Source organism: Chelonia mydas, chromosome 9 (genome assembly GCF_015237465.2).
Source record: "Chelonia mydas isolate rCheMyd1 chromosome 9, rCheMyd1.pri.v2, whole genome shotgun sequence".
NCBI classification, from domain to species: domain Eukaryota; kingdom Metazoa; phylum Chordata; order Testudines; family Cheloniidae; genus Chelonia; species Chelonia mydas.
In genome coordinates, this window is record NC_057855.1 from 6,627,387 (window position 1) to 6,640,123 (window position 12,737).

Genomic DNA, 12,737 nt, shown 5'->3' on the forward strand with positions numbered 1-12,737 from the left:
TTCAAGGTAGTAAGAAACAGCAAAGCACTGAGTTGTGGAGGGAAGGGCTTGGTGTCACAGGGACTGGTGTTAAGTCAGGGCAGCTTGTTTATTACCTTCTTAAATGAAAAAATGACAAAGTGAACTAGCTTGTAAAAGCACAGCTAATACATTCAGCACCCTTACAACCTTGCTATTTACCGATATAACCGCTTAAATGTTGTTTGTGATGGTTCTCTATTCTGTGTACCAAACTGCACCATAGGGTCTCTATGGATAGAAATTCCATGCTTGAATAATAGGAGTATAGTGGTAGGAATATGCTACTGACCACCTGGCCAGGACGGTGACAGTGACTGTGAAATACTCAGGCTGATTAGAGAGGCTACGAAACCGAAACACTACCTCCCTATTGACTGGGTACGTCACCTCAGGATGGGATGCAGAGATAAAATTTCTAGACACCATTAATGACTGCTTTTTGGAGCAGCTAGTCCTGGAACCCACAAGGGGAGAGGCAATTCTTGATTTAGTCCTAGGTGACGCACAGGATCTGGTCCAAGAATGAACCGCTTGGTAATAGCAACCATAATGTAACTAAATTTAACATCGTTGTAGGGGGAAAATACCAAAGAAACCCACCACTGTAGCATTTAACTTCAAAAAAGGAAACTACATATAAATGAGGAGGCAAGTTAAACGGAAATTAAAAGAAACAGTCACAAGAGTGAAATGCCTGCAAGCTGCATGGAAATTCTTTTTAAAACATCATAAGAGAGGCTCAATTTAAATGTATACCCCAAATAAAAATAAGCAGCAAGAGGACCAAAAATATGCCACCATGGCTAAACAACGAAATAAAAGAGGCAGTTAGAGACAAAGAGACATCCTTTACAAATTGGAAGTCAAATCCTACTGAGGAAAATAGAAAGGAGCATAAACTCTGGCAAATCAAGCATAAAAGTATAATTAGGCTGCCCAAAAAAGAATTTGAAGAGGAACTAGCAAAAGATACAAAAACTAACAGCAAAAAGTTTTTTATGTACATCAGAAGCAGGAAGCCGGCCAAACAAACAGTGGGGTTACTGGACGATTGAGATACTAAATCAAGTCAAGGAAGACAAGGCCTTTACGGAGAAGCTAAATGAATTCTTTGCATCAGTTATCACTGCAGAGGATGTGAGGGAGATTCCCACACCCGAGCCATTCTTTTTAGGTGAGACATCTGAGAAACTGCCCCAGACTGAGATGTCAGTAGAGGAGATTTTGGAACAAACTGATAAACAGTAATAAGTCCCCAGGCCCAGATGGGATTCACCCAAGAGTTCTGAAGGAACTCAATTGTAAAATTGCAAAACTACTAACTGCGGTATGCAACCTACTGCTTAAATGAACTTCTGTACCAGGTGACTGGAGGGTAGATAATGTAACGCTGATTTTTTTAAAAAAGGCTCCAGAGGTGATCCTGGCAATTACAGGCCAATAAGCAAAACTTCAGTACCAGGCAAACTGATTAGAACTATAGTAAAGAACAGAATTATCAGACACAGAGATGAACATGATGTATTGGGGAAGAGTCAACACGGCTTTTGTAAAGGTAAATCAGGCCTCACTACTCTATTAGAATTCTTTGAGGGGGTGAACAAATGTGGACAAGGGGGATCCAGTGGATACAGTGTATTTAGATTTTCAGAAAGCCTTTGACAAGGTCCCTCATCAAAGGCTCTTAAGAAAAGTAGGCAGTCATGGGATAAAAGGGAAGGTCCTCTCATGGATTAAAGTTAAAAGATAGGAAACAAAGGGTAAGATTACATAGTTTTCACAATGGAGAGAGGTAAATAGTAGGTTTCCCCAGGGATCTGTACTGGGACCAGTGCTGTTCAACATATTCATAAGAAAGGGGTAAACAGTGAGGTGGCAAAATTTCCAGACAATACAAAATTACTCAAAATAGTTAAGTCCTAAACTGACTGCAGAGAATTACAAAGGGATCTTACAAAACAACATGGCAGATGAAATTCAGTGTTGATAAATGCAAAGTAATGCACATGGGAAAACATAATCCCAACTGTACATACAAAATGAAGGGGTCTAAATTAGCTGTTACCACTCAAGAAAGAGATCTGGGAGTCACTGTGGATAGTTCTCTGAAAATATCTGCTCAATGCACAGCAGCAGGCAAAAATGCTAACAGAATGTTAGGAACCATTCGGAAAGGAATGATAAGCTAGAAAACATCATGGTGCCACTGTATAAATTAATGGTACATCCACACCTTGAATATTGCGTGCAGTTCTGGTCACCCCATCTCAAACAAGATAAATTAGAATTGGAAACAGTACAGAGAAGGGCAAGAAAGATGATTATGGCTATGGAACAGCTTCCATACAAGGAGAGATTAAAAAGACTGGAACTCTTTACCTTAGGAAAGAGACGACTAATGGGGGATATGATAGAGGTCTGTGAAATCATGAACGATGTGGAGAAAGTGAATAGAGAAGAGTTATTTACCCCCTTCATATAACACAAGAACTCGGAGTCATCCAATGAAATTAATAGGTAGCAGGCTTAAAACAAACATAAGGGACTACTTTGTCACACAATGCCCAGTCAGCCTGTGGAACTCGTTGCCAGGGGATGTTGTGAAGGCCAAAAGCATAACTAGATCCAAAAAAGAACTAGATAAGTTCCTGAAGGACAGGTCCATCGACATGTATTAGCCAAGATGGTCAGGAACACAGCCCCATAGTCTGGGTGTCCTTAAGCCTCTGACTGCCAGAAGCTGGAACTGGAAGGTAAGGGATGGATCACTCAATAAATTGCCCTGTTCTATTCATTCCCTCTGAAGCATCTAGCACAGGCCGTTGTCGGAAGACAGGATACTGAGCTAGATGGACCATTGGTCTGACCCTGTCTGGCCATTCTTATGTGGTCAGGAATTATGGTAAGTGTCAGAAATAACAGTCGAAGTGGTAAATGGTAGGTCTGCATCTTCACCAGTAATCAGCTGAAATGTGGTGGGCTGACGGGTCCTGGAAAGCAGCAATGGCTGAAAGGGACCCATGGGTGACCATGGACAGCAAATGCAACGTGCGCCTGCAGTGGGAGGAGGCAGCTGCACTGAAGCACCACGTCATGCAACAGGCAGGTGATGGAGCTCTCTCTCGGCTTAACACTGTTGTCAGTCGGATTGCATCTAGCACACTGTATGCGGCCTGGAGAAAAGCTGGGGCAAACTGCAGCCGGAGAAGCCATTTGCACAAGTTTTATGGTGTTACAACCCCAGGATCTATGCTGCATATTCTTCAGCGCCATCTACTGGCACTTTATCTACTAACTACCTATCTCCAGAAAGAGAGGGAGCACTCCTGGACCAGGGCCTCCTTAGCAGAGGGATATTGACAAACCAGAGGGGCTGATTAAGAGAAGAGTGACGGTAACGAACAAGGAGCTGGAGAGACTGAATTATGAGATGAGACTAAGGATTTTCAAATAAGTCTAAAGGAGCTAGGTGCCCAGCTTCTGCTGAATTTCAAACGCCCTCCGTTGAAGCCCCAATCCTGCAAAGGCTTATGCACATTCTTAATTTTAAGCATGCAGGTAAATATTTGCAGGACCAGGGCCTACCAGAGCTTGGCCAAGTGACCAGCTGATGACAAGGTGAGGACATGATGGTACTCTGCAAATACTCAAAGCATGTTAACAGCAAGGAAGGGGATGAATTGTTTCGGGTGTAAAGTGTAACTACAAGTGGTGGGAAGAAATCAAGAAAGGGAAAAGTTTAGGCTGATTATTGGCTGCGGGCAGAGGTGACGCGAGGGGGCGGGTGTCATGTGGGGTCACGTGCCCCCCCCCACCAGATTTCTGCCAGGGTTTATATGCCCTGCCCTGAACGCTGCTGCAAACCACCAGAACCTTTAAATTGTGCCTCCCGACTATCAACAATCAGGCATTATCCCTGGCTGTGGGGAGAGAAGGGACAGCTTCTTAGAAGATTTGAAGCGGTGAAATGATATAAGCCATATTAGTTAAAAATGCACTGGGCCAAACAGCGGGGGAAAATTGTGCCGGACTCGAGAACAATCCTGCCCCCAGAGACTGGACTAGGAGCTGGATTCCCCTCTTATGTCTCTGCAAATCCAGAATATCTTCACTGAAGTCTTGCCAGCATAAAATAGGTATGAGTAGAAGGAGAACCCAGCCTGCTTGTTTCTGTTCATCTCTCACATCTGTGGTAATTACTGGAGCTGGCCAAACAGAACCAACAAACTGCCACAAATCTGAGTTTGCATTTGGTATTTGCTGTGGTCACTGCTGGGCTCCTTTCGCCTCTGCTTTGCGCGGGCGTTTGTGAGGTTGAGTTTCTCTGGCAGCAGCATCTGCAGGGAGTGTGTTGCAAGATCACCAATGGAAGTGTTGTGTTTGCACAAAATGAATCTTACATGGGAGGGCCCAAGCATTTGCCAGCTCTTCCAGTGAAGGGAAGCGGTCCAACCTGCATATTATAGCTGTGCAAAATCCCATGTTTGGTGAGGAAAGCAGGCACGAGTTCTCTGTTTGCTTGAAGCTACGGGGAGGTTTGGAATGCTAGAAATAGGGCCAGCAGAGACGAATTGATGGGCAGAGTGCAGGTGAGGCAGTCAAAGGTGCATGCTAAACTATTAATCATCATTCTTTGTATTGCTTTCTCGACACTGGCCCCAAACACGATGTTACAATCCCTGGCCTGAACAGCTTGTGTAGTTTATCAGCTGGATAGCAACACCACGTGAGTGTCTGGTGTGTATTATTTATTATTCATTATTATTATTGTTACTGGATGTTCTCCATCTGTCTATTAACAAGCTCTGTGTTGTGTTGATCACTAAACATGGATCCAGGGTGAGAAATCTTCCAAATTATATTTTCATGACCTCTGTCGCTGGAAAGGCTTTTCTCCCCAGCCTCAAACACTTTCAAATGTTTCATCTGGAGCAGGTTGGGGGGAAATGAAAAAACTAGTTTTCAGAAAAATGTTAAATTTTTTTTGTCATTTCAGAGGCTCCAAACTGAGCCAGTTTTTTTGCAGTTTTTTAAAACAAATGTTGTGGGAACTATTGATGCTTATCGAAATTACTCATTTGCTGGAATTGCAGGTTTTGGGAGATTAAAAATGTCAATAATACAAATAAACAGTAATAAACATCCGCCTTTATTTGCAGACAGCAAGAATTGTTGACAAAATCAACAATTTTTCATTCTTTTTTAAAGTGTATTTTTCATTGCTGAAAACTTTTTCTTAAAAAAAAAAAAAAAAAAAGTCAACCAGCTGTAGTTTAATCCAGCTGAAGTGGAATAAAATATTTACTCTATTTTAGGCAACAATATAAAAGGCAGATTAAATACTGAAAAGAAAAACATGTCTAATGCGGAAAGACGCGCTATAGTGCAGCCTTGAAAAGTGATTGGACTGGAATATCTCTTCCTCAACACTGTCTTTCTCTTGATGGCCTCCTCCCTCCACCAGTCATGTCTTCTAGTGGCCCTGCCTCCTGGTAGATGTCTTTCATGCACCATGTTCTTAATGTCCCACATGGAGCTCTGAAGACCATTCTCTTCCCCCTTAATGCTCTGTGCAGGCCCCTAGGAAGTCCCATGTTACAGCTCCAGCCATGAAAGAGTGGGTGGGACTCATATCTGCACTGCTCCTTTAACTTGGATGTGGATCACTTGGTGAGGTCCAGTTTGCTTTCAAGGTCTACTGCTGGCATTTCAAAATTTGCATGGGCCCCAGTGCGTCACACTTGGGTTAACTTATCACTGTATATGATATGCCTTCTGGTGGATGGCTGAATCGTACAGGAGTCCTCCAGTATGTCACAGAAGCCAGACCACGCCCGGTAGAACCCCTGTGCTAGGGTGATGCCAAGTGTGTTCGGTTATTCAGGGGAGAGGTGAGACGTGCTGGTAGCACATCAGAAAAATGTGTTTATTTGTGCATTTGGGGTTCTCAAGTGGTCCTCGTGGCAATTCTGTAGGACTTTGGGGCCCTCAATTACTGAACTGCCTACAGCCACATGGCGTTCAGTCCTGAGTGCTATCCTTGCATATGACCTTCTGCTCCAAACGTGTGGTCCCTTACTACTGGAGCTAACAGGCATGTGTAGATAAATTTTAGGACATGTATCTTCTATTGGTTGCAGCCAGTAGAGGGTGACATAAAATACACATTTGAACACGTGGCACTCCAGCAGTGGGCAGTGCTCCTGCTCACACGCTCCCTACATTCATTGCAACTTCTATCACCGAGAGATACCCGGCGTAAGGTGGTGTAATGCTGATGGCTTTGGGATGACAGCATTGAACAGAGAGAGGTGGCTTCTATTTCTATCTCTGCAATACACTTCCTGTGTGACCGTGGGCAAGTCGTTTAACCCCCTTTGTGCCTCAGTTTCCCCATCTGCGAAATGGAGCCAACTGCTTCAGAGGGGCGTGAGGAGGATGATTTCATCAGTCTGTGAGGTGCCCAAACACCATGGTGATGGGAGCCACAGAAAAACCAGATATGGCATTAAACAGGTACCTTGTAGAGAGGGAGCTCCTAGCTACACTAGGTGTTTCTGTGCACATTGAATGTATATCAAATGATCATTGTTCAAATTAACAAAGGCTATTTGGGCCCTTTTCTTACCCCTTGTGCCCAATCTTGCCACCCTCTGCACTTCCAAGCTAAAGCCATGAGGCACGATGGGACTCGCGCTATGTTGTAATAACAACACGCTGAAGCAAGTTGTGAAGCAGGAGGCTGGAGCATTGCGGGTGTGTCATTGTTACACAATAAACAACACATGCCCTGGAGCATCCCATTGTAATTATATGGGGCTCTGGTTGTGTGCAAAGGGAAAAGGAAAGGAAAACTTCTTTCAAATGAGGCACCGTTTCGCAGGAAAATAGTTCAGGGAAGAACGGATCCATATCTTTCCAATGACGGTGTTTGAACTGCTGCCCCAGGCCTGGAGTTCCCACACGTTCTAAAAGACTGTCAAGTGTGAATATTAATTAAATAATTAAACGTCTTAGATAATTAGTCAGACTCGTTTTCCCGCTCGTGGGCATATTGATACGGCATGCGGAGACATAGGTGCCGACTCCGTGGGTGCTCCGGGACTGGAGCTCCTATGGGGAAAATAGTGAGTGCTCAGCACCCAGCCCCACCAATCAGCTCCCCCCTCTCCCGCCCCCCGCCAGCGTCTCTCGCCCACCATGGATCAGCTGTTCAGTGGCATGCAGGAGGCACTGGGGGAAGGAGGCGGAGCGAGGGTGGGCACACTCGGGGGAAGGGGCAGAACGCGGCAGGAAGGGGCCGGCAGGGGCAGGAAAGGGCGGGGCAGGAGTGGGGCCTTGGGGGAAGGGGTGGAGTGGGGGCAGGGCCTGGGGCGGATCAGGGGTCGAGAACTTCCGGGGAAATGGGAAAGCCGGTGCTGGTGTGCGGAGATGTGATTAAAGAGTTCCAAGCCCTGGCCCTATCACCCAGTAAGAACACTGCTCATAACGTTCATCAGCCAGTCAGCTAGGTCAAATGGAAACAGCTTGAGACCTAAGGCTCAGGAGACCTGGGCCTGATTCCCAGCACTGCCATTTACTTGCTGTGTCACCTTCCGTACATCACTGCCCTGTCGTGTGCCTCAGTTTCCCCATCGCTTACATTGGAATGTAGAAGCTACGAGCTGATCACCTAGTTGTCCATGCCAGGGTAGGTGTTTGGGCATGTTCTGCTGGCACGTTTGGAGCCCCTGCTGCATCGGAAGAGTTGCCCACAACGGTCGGGCTTTATGAGGAACAGGTCCACGTTAGACGCCATTTTGGCCCTCCGCTCGTTTTCGGAGATACACCGCGCGTTCAAGAAGCCCCTGCACGTGGCGCATGTCAATCGCAAGGCTGCGTTTGAGTCCGTTGACCGAGTCACGCTATGAAAGGCCTTAAAAGGATGTAGGTGTCCCAGCCACTCTGCTGGACTTGACTGGCGAGCTGCGTAACGGAACCACTGCCCGTGTACCTCTTGGGAATCAGATGTTGGCACCTTTTAAATCAGTATCTGGTGTCAGGAAGGGCTGGGGCTGGGCCCCTGCGCTCTTGGGTCGGGCAGCGGATTTCACAATGCAGCATTCCGTCAGGTCCATGGGCATTAAGACCAGTGATCTCTCGCTCTCAGACCTTGACTATGCCGATGACCTTCTTCTTCTAGTACAGAGCCCTGACAGGTTTCCCAAGGCATTCTAGCAAATGGAGGAGGAGTCGGCCAAGGTCATAGGCGCCAATTTCTGCTAGCGCCGGTGGGTGCTCGACCTCCCCCCCGCGACTCCACCCCTGCCCCGCCCCGTCCTGCCCCTGCCTCGCCCCCATTCCAACCCCTTCCCCAAAGTCCCCGCCCCAACGCCACCCCCCTCCCTGCCCCTATTGCAGCGATGTATTAATGCCTAGGCTGACAAGGCCTGGGCCAGCAAATTTGCAGGGGCGGCAAATTTATAATAGCAGCCAGAGGCTGCTTCCCCCGGTGTCGGTTCGCACCCTCCGCCCCTGGCCCCGCCCCAACTCCACCCCTTCTCTGCCCCCATTCTCTGCCCCCTCCCTGCCCTTTGGGGGCGGGAACTTTCCCCCCTGCCCCTATTGGTCCCCTCCCCCAAATCCCCACCCCGGCCCCGCCTCCTCTCCTGAGCGTGCCGCGTTCCCCCCTCTTCCAGCCTCCTTCGCGAAGCTGTTTCACGCACAAGCACTGGCAGGGAGGGTGGCGGCAATTATTTCAGGGCCTAGGGGCGGCAAAATCTTTAATCCGCCACTGCCCTATTGGATTCCTTCCCCAAATCCCGGCCCCAGCCCCGCCTCTTCCTCACCTCCTCCCCTGAGTGCGCCACGTTCCCGCTTCTCCCACCTCCCTCCTGGAGCTTGTTACGCCACAAAACAGCTGTTTTGTGGCGGCAAGTGCTGGGAGGTTGGCAGAGGAGCAGGGACGCGGTGCGCGCAGGGGAGGAGGCGGAGGTGAGGTGAGGCCGGGGGGCGGGGAGGGGAGCTTGGCTGCCAGTGGGTGCAGAGCACCCACTAATTTTTCCTCGTGGGTGCTCCAGCCCCGGCGCACCCACGGAGTCGGCGCCTATGCCACCCGCAACTCCAATCTCAAGTCTCCAGCTTGTGCTATTTGGGTTCTATACTCGCCAATCCCTCCAGCTCTCACACGGGGGTTCGTCACCAGATTGGCATCGCAGCCATGGGTCATTTACAACGAATACGGAACCCACCTCGTCTTGGCACGACAACCCAGTTCAGGATCTGAAATGGTTGTGAACATGGACACTCAAACGGGGCAAAACTGGAGGCTTTCCACACAAAATGCCAACCTTGAATAATGGGGCATAAAATGGAACAACTTCAATCGTAATGCAGACGTTTATGGTCGCTCTGACCTACTGGCTCCTGGGGCCACTGTCCGCAGAGGGCATCTTATGCTTTTTGGACATGTCACCAGACTGCCACAAGATGGGTGACTTGTAAAATCTGCGAGGGTGTTGTGACAGCTGATGTGTGAGAGCCTGGGAGGAGAGAGACTGTAACCTCCCATCCTTTAATATTTTTGTTGAGCGTGTGTGTCAGTTTAGTCCTGGTGAAAGGTACTGGAACGACAGCCCTGGGAAATAAAACCACCTCTCCAGCCGCAGAACAGGCATAGCAGAGGGAATAATGGCTCTTCATGTGTAATCCACTGGCCGCTGTGTATTGCACCCTCCCACCCCATGCAGATCCACAGGGGATGTGACTCTGTTACAGCTCTTGCGCTGTAGAGATTCATGCCTGTGGCTCTGGAGGTCCTCAGTTCAGTGCCTGGTGTGTCAGTCAAGATGGTGGTCAGCGTACAAACGTCCCCCTTCCAGCTCCTCCTAGAGGGCAGCTCAGTCTCCCTGGCATCTCTGCTAAGACTGCCATCCAGGAGGCCAGTTCTGAGCGGTGGCTTTCCAGATGCCGACTTCTGTCCACTGGAGGTAAATGCTTTGGAGCCCCTGACCCAGTGACTGAGCCAAGCAGATAGTTTTCTCTGGATAAAGTTCTTCTCACAGTGCTTCTGTTTTGAGAGCTCTCAGGCAGTTGAGATTGGGGAACGTTAGTAGAAGAGGGCCGTGTGCTGATTTGGGCATCACAGGGCTTTCTGCAAAGCAGGAGGCTACCAGCGTGTCTGTGACGTCGCTGGGAAGAGGAGAGCATCTCTGGTATCTGCACACTGACGCAAGTATTAATTTTAATACCGACAAGCTGGATTTCCACTGGGCTGAGACGTTTCAGGGACTCATAATGACGGCTTTGTAACCCAGCGGATAGTAGTTCTACCTAGAGCAGTGGTTTTCAAACTGCAGGTCACAACCAGTACCGGGTCGCAGAAGGTAAGGCACTGTGTCACGGCAGCTCTGGTCAGCACCGGCGACCGGGCCATTAAAAGTCCCGTCGGTGGTGTGCCTGGCTGAGGCAGGCTAGTCACTAGCTGATCTGACAGCGCACTGTGCCCCAGAAGTGGCCAGCAGCAGGTCCGTCTCCTAGGCGGGGGGGCCCATGGGGCTCTGCGTGCTGCCCCTGCCCCGAGCACCAGCTCCACACTCCCATTGGCTGGTTCCCAACCAATGGGAGCTGGGGGGGGGGCCGGTGCCTGTGGGCAAGAGCCACGTGGAGCCGCTTGCACGCCTTCGCCTAGGAGCCAGACCTGCTGCTGGCCGCTTCTGGGGTGCAGTGCAGTCTGCCTTAGCACCCCTGCTGCACCGCTGCCTGGGAGCTGCCCGAGGTAAGCCCGCGCCCCAACCCTGTGCCCCAATCCCCTGCCCCAGCCCTGAGTCCCCCCGAAACCTGGAGCCCCTTCCTGCACCTCAAACCCCTCATTCCCAGCCCCACCCAAGAGCCTGCACCCCCAGCCCAGGACCTGACCCCCTCCCGCACCCCAACTCCCTGCCCTATCCCAGAGCCCCCTCCCACACCCTGAACCCCTCATTCCCGGCCCCACCCCACAGCCCTCACCCCTCTGCCCCAGCCCTGAGCCCCTCTCACACCCCAAACTCCTCATCCCCAGCTCTGTCAGGTCGCGGGCATCAATAATTTTCTTCAACTGGGTCCCCAGAAAAAAATGTTTGAAAACCACTGACCTAGAGTGCGTGTAGGAACACGGCTGGTGACTGGAGAATGCAGAGCCCCTTCTTGGGGCTTGCAGTACTTATAGGGAATTGACACTTGCCTGCCCATCACCCTTGGTTTCTGTTTACACTGTGAGCGCTGGTGGAAGGAGCCAAACTGAGATCCTCAAGGAATGAGAGCTTCTCTCTGCCTGCAGGATGGGGAGCAGGCCACCAGCACATCTCAGAGTTGCCCTGGAGGGGATGCCACCTGGGGCCAGAAACAGGGGCCAGGGTGGATAAAAATCAATGATTTTTTTAAAAATTGTTTAAAAAAAATCGGATTTTTTTATTTAAATCAGATTTTTTGATAAAATGCTTTTTGAGGAAAAAAACCTATCTAAAGATAGTTTTAATGAAGATACATTATAGCTCAAAGATATCTCATCATGGAATAGGGATTATAAATTCTAATTCTGTAGTATGAAACAATATATTCATGTAATGTTTAAGAAAAGTTTGTAAATGAGTTCCAATAGTTCATGGATTAGGGACCCAATCTTATGAGGTTCCAGAGGCTTCTGTACAGATTATTTAGGTTAATCTTTCTATCTACTCAGTGCTAAATCTAGAAGATACCATCAGAGATGCTTAGTTTTGCAGTTCTCAAACTGTGGATTTGTGTCTCCAGAGATAACATGCTTGTTAACAGAATAAAATAAATAAATAGAGATGAGAAATAACAGACCTCAACCCTATTGTCCCTCTGCAAAGTTGTGTATACAGAGTCAATCCCTTACGTCTCTCTAAAAGTGCAAAGTTTCAAAAAGTTCAATGGATAGAAGATTGCTGGGGGCGGAATAGATCTGGACAAGGAGAAGAAGTCTGGAGATAGACGTGAGAAGGGAGGGACAGGCAGTAGAAACAAAAGTGAAACTGTTTGAGCAGCATATTCCAGAAGTCTTGAAGTCTTTCTGAGTGTAGCCTTCATTGATCTGAGATCTACCATACCATTCTCTCACTAGAAGGGAAAACCTATAATGGCAGCAGGCCGTAAAAGAGACCCAGTTTGGGTCTCATCTATCTTTGAGTTGTGAAGAATATGTATTAAGGTTATAAAAACCAACAAGAATGCCCTTTTATGTAGAAATCCATGATTAAATCGAGTCTTCCTGACTTGTGATTTAAATCAAATCCACCCTGATAGGGGCCCACCGTTCCTTCACCCCTCTGCTGAGGCTGCGCCATGTAGCAGTGGGAAGTGGACTCCAGGCTGGAAGCCATCCGTTCGTTTCAGAGGTCACCCTTACTGGGTGTGAGAGATGGCCCCTCCTAACCTGGCCTGGATGCGAACTGGTGATCTAGAGGTGAAAGGCTCCATCCCCGATTGCCAGCCAGTCATTCTCCACCATTATCAGACTAGTCGCTCTAGAGCCGTTCGCCATTCAAGAATTGAAACAAAGAATGTGGGTGGATTACTCCATTGCTCCGTTACCTTCGCTAGGCTATTTTTAAACACCTGGGTTTGCTTCCCCCCCTCCCCATCACCATGGAAATAATTCCATTGTTTTACATGTTCCGTTCAGCACATTCAGGGCAATGGAATCAGTTCAGTGCGTGTTCCAGATTGATTTTTGC